Below are 14,372 nucleotides of genomic sequence, written 5' to 3' on the forward strand. Positions count from 1 at the left end.
ATTTTTATTATATGCTTCATCTCTTTTGCCATATCTTCCCTAAACTTTTTGAATTAATTTAATATTAGTTGTTTAAATTCCTGTATCTCAGTTGAAGTGTAAAGTCTGCTCCTTTGACTGGGCCATAACTTTGTTTCTCTTAGTGTAGTTTGTAGCTTTCTGTTGTCTAGGCATCTGGTTTCTTTGGTTACCCCAATCAGGTTCTCCCAGACCAGAACAGGCTCAGGTCTAGAAGGAGGCAATAGTGTCCTTTTCCTTGAGTGTGTCTTCGGTTGATACACCCTGTGACACCTCAAGTCACTGTGTTTTTGTGCCCAGCATGTGGCACCTGTCAGCCTGTTGCTCCAGACTGGTGTAAGGATGTGTGGCACATGGCTGTTTTCCCTCAGACTCTGGCATCTGGTTCTGAATGGAATGCAGATAGTAGAGCTGGGCCCCAGGTTTTCCTCTTAGGGAAGGTACACACCCTGGGGAGAGGTCATTTACATTCAAATAGTCTGTCTGCCTGTGCTATCTCCTCCCGTGTCTGAGTCTGAGTGCTGTGAACTAACAGTGGCTGAGGCTTCCTCCACTGAGCCAAAAAAGGGATAGAAATTCCCCCTTCAGGGTCAAGCCCATGGTAACCCTCAGTTTCACCCATCAGCCTGAGATATCACCCAGTCCTTTGGGCTCCACCTCCATCCTAGAGAGGTTCTCTGGTTCTCCAAGTTCAGACATCACCAATAGCCTCTGTCTCCTTGTTGGGGATTCATAGCTTGAATTGAGCAGTCCATGCTTGTTAATTAAAACCCTAGTTGGATCTCAGCTGAGCTATATTCACTTGCTGGGAGTGTGCTGCTCTCTAGCACAGGGAGGCTTTGCAGTTTGCCATGGGGGATGGGGCTCTCAGGCTTTGCAGTGTGCCATCGGGGATGGGGCTCTCAGCTCAAGTCTGACATTTTCACTTACAGATTTTATGCTGCGATCTCAGGCATTCCTCCCAATACAGGTTGGTGTCTGATAAGTGTAGTCACATTTGTCCCCTTGCAATTATTCCAGATTATTTACTAGTTGTTCCTGGTTGTTTATTAGTTGTTCCAGGGGGACTAACTAGCTTCCACTCCTCTCTATGCTTCCATCTTAGCTCCTCCCCCTCTAATATATTTTTAATTTCATCTACAGTGTATTTCATTTCCATAATGTAGGTTGCCATTTAATGTATTTTTTCAAATTGTTCTTTATGCTTTCCTAGTGTCTTCCTCATATCCTGTATCTCTTTATGCATATTTTCCTTAATCTCTTTCAATTGATTAAATACATTCGTTTGAACATCTTTGCTTGCTTTTTCCAAATTCTGCATCTCCTCTAGTTTTTTGTTTTCCCTTGACTGGGTGATATCTTCCCATGTTTTAATATGCCTTACAATTTTTGTTGATATTTGTTCATCTGATTATCTTCATTTGTCTATTCTAAAGGTTGGTTTCTCTCTCTTGTCTACGATTTAGTTATTCCTGTGTTTGTATGGAGCAGTCCTTTATGGGAGCCTCAGTATTTCCCAGCCAAGACAATGATGAATATCCATGCAGGGGGAGTAGACCAGCTCCAGTGTGTCTGAGAAAGGGTCTGGAGAGGATTCAGAAAGCCCTGTTTTTTCCCCTGCGTGTTCCAGCCTGCCCAGCAAATGGCACTCTTTAGTTACTTATTCATCCTGAAAAGGTGTTTACCTCATGTAACCCAGCAGTGTCTGACCCAGGGGGAAGGGCTGAATTGTGGGGATCCTGTACTCTCACTTCACTGGCCAATATTTGCCTCAGTATTTGGCTGTGTACCCCTCTGTATTTGGGGCAAAGGACTGCTGAAACCTGCCCAGTCTGCAGCCATCCCCCAGGCAAGAATTGGGCATCTAGCTGCTTCCCTCATGGATGGAGAATGGGCACCAGGATCCATGGCCAGTTACAGTGTCTGCTCACATTCTCCCAGGCCCTTCCGCCAATGACCTGGGCCTTGAAATATCTTCCCCAGTCTCCAGGTCACCACAGAGTTGATTTGTTCTGTTTATGCCTGGCTCCTTGCTGCTTTGGGGAAAGTAGTAGGTTCTGCTTTTCTCTCCATAATCTTTAATTTTTGCAGCTCCTCCTGCTACCCCCTTTATTAAAATGCATTTTGTTGTGAACATTAGCATATATACTTAACCATGATAGCTTTCAAAGTGAGATTTAACGTGTAGTTAGAAAGCAGATTTCAAAGAATATTATGGGTTACATTTACACATTTTCAGTTAATTCCATTATTGTAAAATATAACAAACAGGAAGGTGTTAACGTTCAAAGTACACCTCAATCAGTAGTTATATAGGTAATTTCAAAAAATGTGGGTTATAGTTTCACAGTTTCACTTCTTTCCTTATTGTGAAATACAGATGCTAACGTTGAAAGTACAATTAAATGAACTGCTATAGAGCAAATTTCAAAGAATATTATAGGTTACAGTTCTACCATTTCAGTTATTTCCTTCTGGCTGTTCCAGTACCCTAGCATCTATATATGCATGTGTGTGTGTGTGCGCATGCACATTTTATTATTCGCAATCCTTTGTTAAATCCTAGCTTGTCTATGGCTACCCCTTCCTCTTGTTTAAAAATTTTCTCTGTTTTCAGGGGTGTCTAGGTGGTGACTACACTAACTTTTTTATATTCAAAGAGATTGTTGACACTATGGGTAAGGGGGCTGTATCTGATTGTTGTTCTTAAAGAAGTTCTTGCCTCTGGTTTTTATGACTTTTCTGGCACAGGAACACTCTGTTGGATTTACGTTTCTGAGAGATAAAACTTAGTGAATCTTTATAAAATCTCCAATAGGGACCTAAGAATTTTGGAACTACTGTTGGTAAGGGTATGGAATACTGTGGCCATTTGGGATATCTGGTGGAAGCTTGCCTAAGAGAAACCTCCAGGATAGCCTCATGACTCTAATTGAGATCTCTTAGCCACTGTAACCTTATTCTGTTCCCTTTATTTTCCCCATTTAAATAAAGTAGACACCTTAAATCCCTTGCTGCCAGGGCCAGATTATTCCTGGGAGTCATGTCTCAGGTTGCAAGGGAGATTCATTTCCCATTTTAGGGGAGTAAATGAATTTATTTGCTGAGTTGGGCTTAGAGAGAGAAAGGCCACATCTGAACACCAATAGAGGTTCTCTGGAGGTGGTTCTTAGGCATAATTATATGAAGACTTAGCCTCCAGTGTACAGCCCTAAGTTTAAAAGAACTAGCCTCAAGACTGAGGGCCTGATTTATTAAGGTGTGGGTTCCTAATTCACATAACCTATGTTCTGTTCCAAGATAAACAGTTTCTCACATTATCTTCACTTAGTTTTTACAATCATCATCACTCTCTATTTTAAACAATTATCATAACATAAGACAGCCCAGAGTTTTGTCAGCTGCAAATTATTTATCCCCTAGTATTAGTGTAATGCTGGTAAGCTATTCCATTTAATGCAGTCTCTGAAATGTAATGGGTAGTTTTCCCATATACCACTGTGTTGTTAACTCTTTGTACCAGTGTCATACCTTATAAGTATGTCATGCTAACACTTATGTATATCTATAGTGCTACTCTGTGGGTTACATGCCTTTAAACAACCACTTTTGACCATGTTCACCTTCAGTGCAGCGCTGATACTTATAATCCCATTAATGAACCACAATCACCCCTGTCCATTTCCATACCATTAAGTTCAACCTCATTATGATGTCTGCACATATTAGATTATCATTCCCCCTTTACTTGCTTCTATCTCTCTCTAGGTCCTCTTACATTCTACAGTATAAGACACTTATTTTACATTGTTCACAGAGTTCACATTGCTGGTAACATACAGTATCTCTCCTTTTGTGTCTGTGGTAGGTATGCTTTTTTGAAATGCAATTTTATTGAGATACATGCAATTTTATTGAGCTATTCCTTCTGGCTATCCTAATACCCTAGCATCTATATGTGTGTGTGTATATTTCATTATTCATAATCCTTTGTTAAATCCTAGCTTGTCTAATGCTACCCCTTCCTCTTGTTTAAAAATTTTCTCAATTTTCAGGGGTGTCTAGGTGGTGAGTACACTAACTTTTTCATATTCAAAGAGAGTGTTGACACTATGAGTAAGGGGGCTGTATCTGATTGTTGTTCTTAAAGAATTTGTTGCTTCTGGGTTTTAGGACTTGTCTGGCATAGGAATGCTCTGTTGGTTTTAAGCTTCTGAGAGATAAAACTTAGTGAGTGAAGTTTACAGTCACTGGCTCACAATAATATCACAAAGTAAAAAATATATTCCTGTGCTGGTTTAGATGTATTATGTCCCTCAAAATGCAAACTTGTGGGGGCAGATGTATTAGTGTTGATTAGGTTGGAATCTTTGGATTCGTTTGTTTCCATGGAGATGTGACCCACATGTTTGAAACACATTTATAGTTTGTTGTGTTTTTTAACAAAGCATATGTAAGTTTTTGTCAAGCTAGGTGTCTTTGAAGTCTGTTTAGGAAAATACTGTATTACTGGTTGCCTCTCACATCCATTCACCCAAATCCCTCAGATGGGTAAATCATGTGAGAAAATTACAGCATCTGTAATAATGCAGTTTTTATAGCTAGTCAATGAATCACTTGATTTATTGGTTCTAACAATTTGAAATTAATCATCAATGATGGTCATTTTTAGAGCAGCATTTTATACCATAAAGGGTATCTACTTGGCTTTACAAATGGGAGCCCTCTCCTCTTCATTCTAAAATTTTCACTTTTTCATTTATATTTCACTTATATTTCAGGGCAGATCACATCCCTTCAAATAGCTAGTTTTCGTAGACAGATATTTAAAAATTTGTGTGATTGGGTGACAATATCTGTGATGCAGTCACAGTCCTACATTTATGTTAATTATATAATTTCACCCAAGATGTTCATCCACAGCAGGAATGCCCTGGTGAAAATGTACTGATTTTTTGTTAATTACTTGGTGAAAAGCCTGTCATTCACCTGCCCAACAATAGACACATTGCTTAGTAAATTCACAGAGTGAGAGAAAGCCAAGTATGTAGAATTAGTTGCCAAAAGGGTAAAACTAGGTAATAAGCAGAGATGGTTAGAGAAGGATGTATATATAATTTGGTAATTCTTAGAGAAATGACACCTTTGAACTGTATATTAATGCTGTTTTTATTTAATAGTGAAAAAAATTTAATTGTGTTTTCTAGAAGTATTTGGTAACTGAAGAAATGTAGAAATGGGTAAAGGGTGGTATTACAAATAAAAATGAAACCTCTGCTTCTTCTGAGCATGTCAGCTTTGTTCCTCTTCACCCTGCAAACTCATGATTGACTATATTTGGGAGGGAGAGCATGTCACTTTCTGTCAAATAACTTATTTTCAAATACAAAAAATAATATGTGGGTACAGGATTCAGTTTTTAAAACAAAATGTTTACACTCAATTGACCATCTATCCATGTAAAAAGAAACAAACATGTCTAGATAGTAGCTGTTGGACCTTGCATTGTGGAGAACACATGCACTCTGAAAATTCTGTCATGAGCCATCGCCATGGTTATCGGACGATGCACATATGGCTCACGGTTCTAACTGTCACTCTGTGTGGAGAGAGATTCAAAGTTGGTGGCAGGTAGAGAAGCTCTCAGCTTCAGTCCAGAGATGGGAAATCTCAATTGCTGCTCAAAAGGTATGCTCATATTGACCTGCTTAATTAATTGAGTCCCCACAAATGCACAAAGATAATTTTCTAAAACTGTTTCTCATCTTTTTTTCAATTTCTCCTCTCCAATTTGTAACAGTTTTAAATGTGTTTTATAGTTTCATTTTATTCATTTATATTTTGTTTTTACTACAAAGCTGATGGCTATTAAAATTAATCTCATTTAGAAAAATTTAGTTTTTCTTATGTTGTCCTACATCCCACACTGCCTCCACCTTTGTTATTCATTTGGGAGAATATGGTGACATCTCTTTTACTGTTCTGTACTCATTAAGGTCTTAGTAAATTATTTTCAGAAATATGGAGTGAATCTGTATAGGTTGAGATGAGTAGGAAGGCATTTCACACAGTGAAGTGTTCCTATCTTGGTTTTATCATGCCTTCCAGCTACTTTTCAAGTTGAAATGAGTATTTAGTTCAGTACATTTGGGTGCCTGTTGCTTACATTATTATAACTAGTTTTCCAAAACATCTTAAGAATGTGTATGTGTAATTTATGAACCAAAATACACATTTCCTTTTATACGTGTTGGTTACCCTAAATCCCCATTTTACAGATATAGCTATATATACTTCCACCCAATGATTCGTCTCCCTAAAGATAAGTATATGAAGAGAGTAACTTTTTGTCAGTTACCCAATGAGAGTCCATCTTTCAACAAATAGCTCTAGAGAGAGAAAAATGTCAATGAACTTACAGGGACTGATAAATAACCAATATATTGACAGTTATTTACACACACAGGAAAATATGTAATATACATGGAAGAGAAGGGTAATAAAATTTGTGAAGTGAATGGGCCAGGAATACCTCAATTCATGACTGTTAAACAACATTCATGAACACTAGCCTTTTATCCTAGTCATGTTCCCTAGAAATTCCTGAGCAGCACCAACAGTGTACTGATGGTTATTCTGTATCCTCTCAGCTCCCACAGGGGACCCATTAGAGGACATTTCTCATGCCAAGGCAGACGTAGAGGATGCATCAAACATCAAGGTAAGGTTGTCCTTTTTGTTTGACATAAATTTATCAATTTCTTTGTATCTTTCTTTATAATCAGGTTCAGATTTGAAAACTTGATCATGTAGGTTATGGAATTTAGGGACTTTCTACTTGGCTGGGGGCGGGGGGGCGCAGAATCTCTGACCAACTGTCAACTGGTTCCAGAAGGGCCTTTGAACTTGGTAACATCAGATTTGAAACTGTATTGTAGAAGGGCTTTTCCTCAGTGGGATTCTTTTATTCTTTGGATAAATAAGTTTGCGATTTCCTGCCAAAGTGGACTTGACAGAAAAATCCTCTCAGAAAGTATCTGCCTTTTTCTGCAGGTGCCTTCTCCTCTTGCTTTTGTGTTCTTTGACTCAACCATGGTTTCCCATTGGTATTCTAGAGCAACTAAGAGAGCAAAAAACCTCTGGAACAGGTGTACAGAATGATCTGATCCTCACAGTGTTTCTTTTCCTTCATTACAGTGTTTCATTTCCTCAAGAAGAAGAGGAAAAGGTGTGTATTCTGGATTCATTCACTGGCTAAGGAAAGAAATCCAGATGAGTATGGTGAGGTTTCCTTGCTAACTTTAGTGTGGAGAGCCACAGTGATTCCCAATTCTGTGTCACAGTGAGAATGCGCTGTGTGGTGAGAGAAACTGATTTCTAGGTTAAGAACTCTAACCCTATTTCTGCATTCCCTGGAAGGAGCTAGGTTCTTCTTGTGTGGTGTAAAGTAGCATGAATTGGATTTTGGAGGTGTCAATGGATAAGTCATTGTGGTCTCATTGTGAATGTGTGTGTGTGTGTATTCACAAGTGCTTGTGTGTATTTATCCTTGACGTAGGTCCCATTTACCACAGAACAATTGCCAGTGTCAACTATGCCAAGTAAATAATCCCATCTGAGCCCAGCACAGTTTACATATACTAGCTCATATAATCCTTAGAGCCATATGAGGTGGGACTGTTTACTATACTCATGACTCAGAATATTGGAGGAGTAGAGATATATATATCCCCAATCTCATGTGCTTCTTTGGGAAAGAGACAAAGTATGTACCCAACCATGTGAGCCTGGTGTTGATACTCTGAACACCTGACCTGCACTTAACACTGAGCCATAGGAATATTAGACATTGTACAATGGATGTGTAGCATCTGTGCATGTGCCTGAAAGCTCCCAAACCAACAGTGTTCCCAAACACTGCCCATTCTTAGACGTTAACCTCAGTAATCATATCACCCAGGACACTATCAGTCCATCTTAGTACCACTTTCACATACTTCTTGTGAGCCACAGACCTCAGAGTTCAAAGTCACCAATTTGTACATTGAGGTCGAAATCTGATAGAGAAACTCTGATAGATTACCTGGCCAAAATCTGATGAGAGTTGGGGAGAAACTTTAAAGTATTTGATTCCATTGTTACCATGGACCCTAGAAATCCTCCTGTCTTACAAGCTGCACACGTTATGGAGAGTGACGAATAAGAATTCAAAATCCACCTTGGCTTTTTTCCTGCATGGCCTCTTTGGAACAGTCTTGTGCACCTGATTAGAGAGCATTTGTGGTTAACGCACTGTGGCTTTCATTAAGGAATTCTCCCACTGTGGGCTGGTTAGTGTTAGCAAAGAGAGTCAGCTCTTTTCATGAAAACATATACATGGACTAGAAAAGGAAGACTGGAAGGAAAATATGCAATCAAACTGTGGTTATGTTTAAACAGTAGGGTTTCAATATTTTCAAATTTTCAGTACCTGATTACATTTGTAACAAGTTAGTGTTTATATTCAATGGAATATTTTGCCTAGAATTCACTCAGATCGCTTGATATAGTGCAAAATCTCACAAAAGAGAAGACAAATGCAGAAGAAGTGCTTGTGGATCCATGAAGGGTGGAATGGTTTTGGAACCTGTTAAGAAACTAGAGGCACTTAGGCTGGGTTTCAAAAATGGAGAGGTGGAATGAAGACCCTCAGTCTTTGTATCATAGTTTATATTTTAGTATGCACCAATTTGTGGATGGACTATTTCAAGTCACTTTAGGTTGCCTTGGTGGGAAAACCAAGGAATCTGTTTCTCGTTTCTTTCTTAATCCCCTCTTTTGCCTCTCTCTTCCTGCTTATCAGATTTGTGAATAATGGTCCAGTTTTTCTTTGTGTATTTCATTGCAAATTGGTTCAAATCTTTCTACATGTTATTCATAATAACACACAGTAGACTGCAGAGAGCATGGTGCTGCCAACACCTTGATTTTGGATTTCTCCTCTCTAGAAATGTGAGAGAATTAAGTTTCTGTTTTTTTAAGGTTTCAAATTTGTGGAAATTTGTGCATTTCCACAGGTGATAGGTCCCACTTACACTGGACAGTTGCCAGTAACAACTTTCTCAAATATACCCCATTACCACGACACTTTTCATATACATTAGTTTGTTCTAACTTCACCAAAGTTGTATCTGTGGTTTGCTTACTATCCCTGTGACACAGATGGAGAAATTGTGGTGCAGAGATGAATGGCCCAAGCTCTTGTATTGCTATCAGGAAAGGGCCTAAATGTGAACTCAGGCTTGCAGCCCCAATGTCAGTGCCCTTATCACTCAGTCATATGATCACTAGACACCATACAAGGGATTTCCAGCATTTCTGTATATGCTTGTCATTACCTGAGCCTACAGAATCCAAGACTATCCATCATCATAAGGTAACCTCAGTGGACCCATGACGAGGGCAGCTAGCTGTTTGATTATTGCAGACTTTGGCATAGTTTTCAGTGTCAAGGCATGTAGAAGGTCCATATACTTCCATCAGATCAAAATTCTGAGCTGTTGGTGTCATGTATTAGAACCTATTCAACAACCTGGACTGAGGGCACAGTTCAGCAGCTCACCCAAAGCAGATTGTCATTGGGAAGATAATTTGTTGCATTTGATGACATCATCACCATGAACCCTGGAGATGGTTAAATCCTGTGAGTGACACAAACTAGGGTCAATGACAAAAACTCAAATAGGACTTGGTTCTTCCCCTGGTGTGCAACACTTTTGTTGAAATCCTCCTATTCACCTGGGTTAGATGGTGTCAGCACTCAAACCATGCATTCCTCCATAATGACCATCCCACTATTGAGGGCCAGTGATGGACAATGAACAGTGTTCAATGAATACACAACAACATAGTATAGGAAAGAAAGGCTGAAGAAAAACTATGATTAACAAGTAATGATTTTTAAATGGTAAGATTTTCCATATTTTAAAATTTAAATAACTGTCTTTAAAACAAATTGTTAGTGAATGGATACAAAAAATGTATTGCCTCAAATTGAATCCAGTCCACCAACAAAGATGCTTCTAATCAAGTGGAAATTCCTACCGAACACATTTAAATGTACTGCCAGTCTGTGCGGATCCGTGGTCTTTGAATTGGTGTAGAAATGTCAGGAAGATACTGGCAATTTAGGTGAGATACTGAACAAGCAAGAAGTATGATGAGACACTGTCAATGAGTCATAGTGTGTATTTTAGTTGCATTTGTAGACTGACTATTGCTGGTAGCTTTAGTTTGCCATTAGCTACCAAACTAAGGCTTTCATTCTTGTTCCTTTGCTACTCTGTTTGCTATTGCCCTTTCACCATGGAAGATGGCCACTCAGCAGCTCACACCATGCTTGGTAAACTACCAATTCCACACTAGCATGTTGTCCCAAGCCAGAATTATCCCTGGGAAATTCATGAATAACACAATGTGCTGAGAGTTCCCTTGTATCCTAGCTCCCCAGAAGCAGCTGATGGTGGCAGTTACAAGTGACCAAGAGGATGAGGAGACCCCACCTAATGATGAGGTGAAGTAGCTATTCTTTGTCTAAGGTAGAGAGGTTGCTTTTTGGTTTCTTTATCAATTGATTCCAGGTCATGATGTCTGCTCATGTACATTATGTATAACATATACAGTTTCCTTGGGTCAGAGAGTGTGGAGTTGTAACCTCTTCCGAATGATCCATGATTCAAGCAGGAGGGCATCCACAATGGTAGCAGCTGGTTATAAACTACATGGCTCTCTCAGCTGCATTTTTTTACTTAGATTAAGAATTTTATAATCACCAACTGAACAGGACTAAAGAGGTACATGTCTGGGAAAAGCCTGTGAATTCCAGATTCATGTCCATACATGCTTATGGGGTCTTTGGTTTTCCTAATGGTTCCAGGGAAGGAAAATTCCTGTGGAAATGGGATATAGCATGATCTGATCCTCATAGGGTTTTCTCTAATTGCAGGTGCCACGTGGACCAAGTGAAAATGGTATGTATCTAGAATTACTGTGAAAAATTCTTGATGAAAGTTGACCAAGGCATTGTTAGTAGGTTTGCCTCATGAGCCATTATTGTACCAGCTCTTTGTGGGAATGAGGGTTGGGGATGTGATTAATATAAAGTATTTTCCTTGGGAAGGAATATGGGCTTGTTCTACAGTCCTGAAAGCAGCTGTGCTGCCCTTATATGGCATGGATTTTTGAGTATGGTGGTTATCGGACATGTATGTGTGACTCTATGTGGTGTGATTGTGAATGTGGTGAGGGAGAGGGAGTTTGTGTGTGTGTGTGTGTGTGTGTGTTTCCCCAAGAGATTTGTTCAGCTTGTATAACTGCCATTGTGAACTTTTTCACTAACAATCCCATGATCCCTGACACATTGTATATAATGTCATTCATAAAATGCTCAGAACAGTCATTCCTCTCCCTCATTATGTTTACTTTCCCCATCCTTTACATAGAGGTTCTGAGGTTTGGAGATTAGTGACCCCAGATCTCAAGTCCCTAAGTGGAAGAGCCAAAATGTAAACCCAGGCATTTGGCCCCTGTGCCGATGCTCTGAACTGCTGAATTGCACTTATATCACAGTTATGGGTTATCAGACAAATGAAAGGGACTTCTACAATCTATGTGTATTCCAGGAAGTGCTCAAGTTTACAGGGATCCTAAACAGTATTCTATATTTGCTGGACTCAGGGGTCATAAAATGCTTGTTAGCATTATGTGCAGTATGCCAGATACTTAGACACATGAGTCTGAAAAGCACATTGAAATCTCCATGTTTCTGGCAAATTCACAAGTTCTGAGAGTTGAGAGGCATCAGTAGGACAAGCTAGTCAACTTCTGCCCATGCTGGGTCACTTCTCCGTACATGGCCCAAGCAGACAAGAATCAGAAAGATATTTTCATCTGTTTGAAAACTTCATAACCTCAGGCCCTACAGATGTTCAAACCTGTGAGCTTCACATTCAAGGGACAGTAAACAGTAAGATCTTAAATGTCCTCTTAGTCATTAGCCTAATGTTCATCACCCTCATGCATCTCTCCTGTAGACCTGCCTCACAGCCTCAGTGCTCAACCCATTCCTCTGTCCTAAGAAGAGTCACACTGTGGGCTGTTTACTGTGAGCACAGTCACACCACTCAATGAGTGCACACACATGGTAATGAAAAGGAATTAAAAGGAAAAATATTATGTTGTGGACATGGTTATTTTTAAGAAATAATGCCTCAGTAGTATAGAAACCTGTGTAATTATTATCTTTATGAAAATCTTAGTGACTCTATAGAAAAGAATTTTCCTAGAATTAAATCAGTCCACCAAAAAGGTTGCTTATAAAAAAGGGGAACATACTACACAGGAGCTCTTTGGATCCATGGAGATTGCAGTGATCTGAGGAATTTCATTAGGACACTGACACTTAGCCTAACTTCAAGAGAAGTGGGATGAGTGATGGGACCATGTCAGGAATCACAGCATCTATTCAATAACCATTTGTAGATGGATTATTTCTGGTTGTATATGAATGCCTTTAGCTGTACAGCCAGAGAATCTTATTTCATGTTTATTTCCTGCCCCTCTCCTTTGGCATCCTTTTCTCCATGGAGGATGGCCCAGCAAAAGATCATTCCAGGCTTTTTATCCATTAGCCTCCTTATTCTATTGCCCCTTCCCAAGATATGTGGAGCTTGCCAAATAACCCATGAGCTACCCCTTGATGTACTGACACTTACCCTGTGTCCTAGAAACCCCTGAGTGCCTGTTAGAGGAGCCTCATGGTGACACGGCAGATGAGGACATTCCATCTAATTCCATGGTAAGGTTGCCTTTGAGATAAGATCTATTGTTTTTCTTTTTCAGATGAGTTTAGACAGAAAAATCTGGCTATGTAATTATAGAAATACATATGATTTCCAAGGTCATGAGTATGTTTACTGTGAGCTTATTACAGATCCCTGAAACAAGAGGGCAGCAGCAGGGATCAGCTGTATGATATGGGACCTTTTCCTCAGCAGCAGGTTTTCCTTGGGTTAAGAATTTCTTTAATTCCTAAGCAAAATAGATACATCATTCAGGAAATCTTGTGAACTCCCATAAATGTCTGCTACAATAGCTTATGTGGTGTTTGACTCAGCCATGTTCCCCATCTGCTTTTCTGAAGGCACCAAGAGAGCAAAAGACTTCTGCAAACACGAGACACAATGCTCTGATCCTCATAGTGTTTTCTTTTCTCTAATTGCAGGTGGACTCAGAGTTGAGTGAAAATGGTATGTATTTCGGAATCACTTGCTGTAAAAAACCTCGAGATTATTAACAAAAAACATGGCTTTTGTGCTTGCCTTAGGCTGGAGAGGCACCCAGATTCCAGCTTCCAGGTGGGAATGAGGACAGGGGATGTGATTATGCTGTAGGTAAAGAAAAATGGTCAAGTTCTTCAGTTCTCGTAAGCAGCTCTGTTCATTTAGGTGGTGAATGTTGGCATGTACAAGAATTGGGAATGTCTTTGTGTAAGTCTATGTGGTGTCATTATGAAGGTAGTGATGAGGGTGAGTGTGTGTTTCCCCAGAAACTTTTCCCACCATGATAGAACAATAGTTACGGAGGCTGAGATGATCATAGAACATGTCAAGGAGATAGTGGCATTTTGATAGTGCTTCATATTGGGCAGGAGGAGTGATAAGAGTCTAACATTGAAAAATAGCATGTATTTTCATACTATTTGTAGATTATTTCCCATTGCTTTGTGATATCTTTAGCTACAAAGCCAAGGACTCCCCCCATTTTCTCCTACTTCTCCTCTTTGCCAGCCTCCTTCCATCCCACAGAAGCTCATTCTATGCTTCTTCACTACCCACCTCCATATTGCTCTGAACTTGTCCATATCAAGCAAAGTGCCCTGAGTTATCCAGGAGCAATAACCCCAATGTACTGACTTAGTCTGTGTCCTCCTAGCTCCCACCAAGGGCTTGCTCAAGCAACTTCTGCAGGCCACAGCAGTAGAGGAGTCCCCATATTATTCTGAGGTAAGTTTGCTTTTCTTTGTCTCAGAACTGTTGTTTCTTGGTTTCCTTCTTTTTCAATCCAGTTCAGATATGGAAATATGACCATATACATACAATAGTTGATATATACAATTTCCTTGGTGGGGGCAGTGTTCAATGGAAGCCTATTACTAACTGATCTATGATTCAAGAGGGAAAATTTAAATAGGAGCATCACTTATATTTTAGAGTAGGGTGTATTTTCCTTAGCAGCAATATTTTCTCCTAGATTAGAGATCTATCATCCAGGAAAAGCTTATGTCTTTTCCACAGATGTTGCTTCAAGTGCTTTTG

Source organism: Choloepus didactylus, assembly GCF_015220235.1.
Source record: "Choloepus didactylus isolate mChoDid1 chromosome 23 unlocalized genomic scaffold, mChoDid1.pri SUPER_23_unloc10, whole genome shotgun sequence".
NCBI lineage: Eukaryota > Metazoa > Chordata > Mammalia > Pilosa > Megalonychidae > Choloepus > Choloepus didactylus.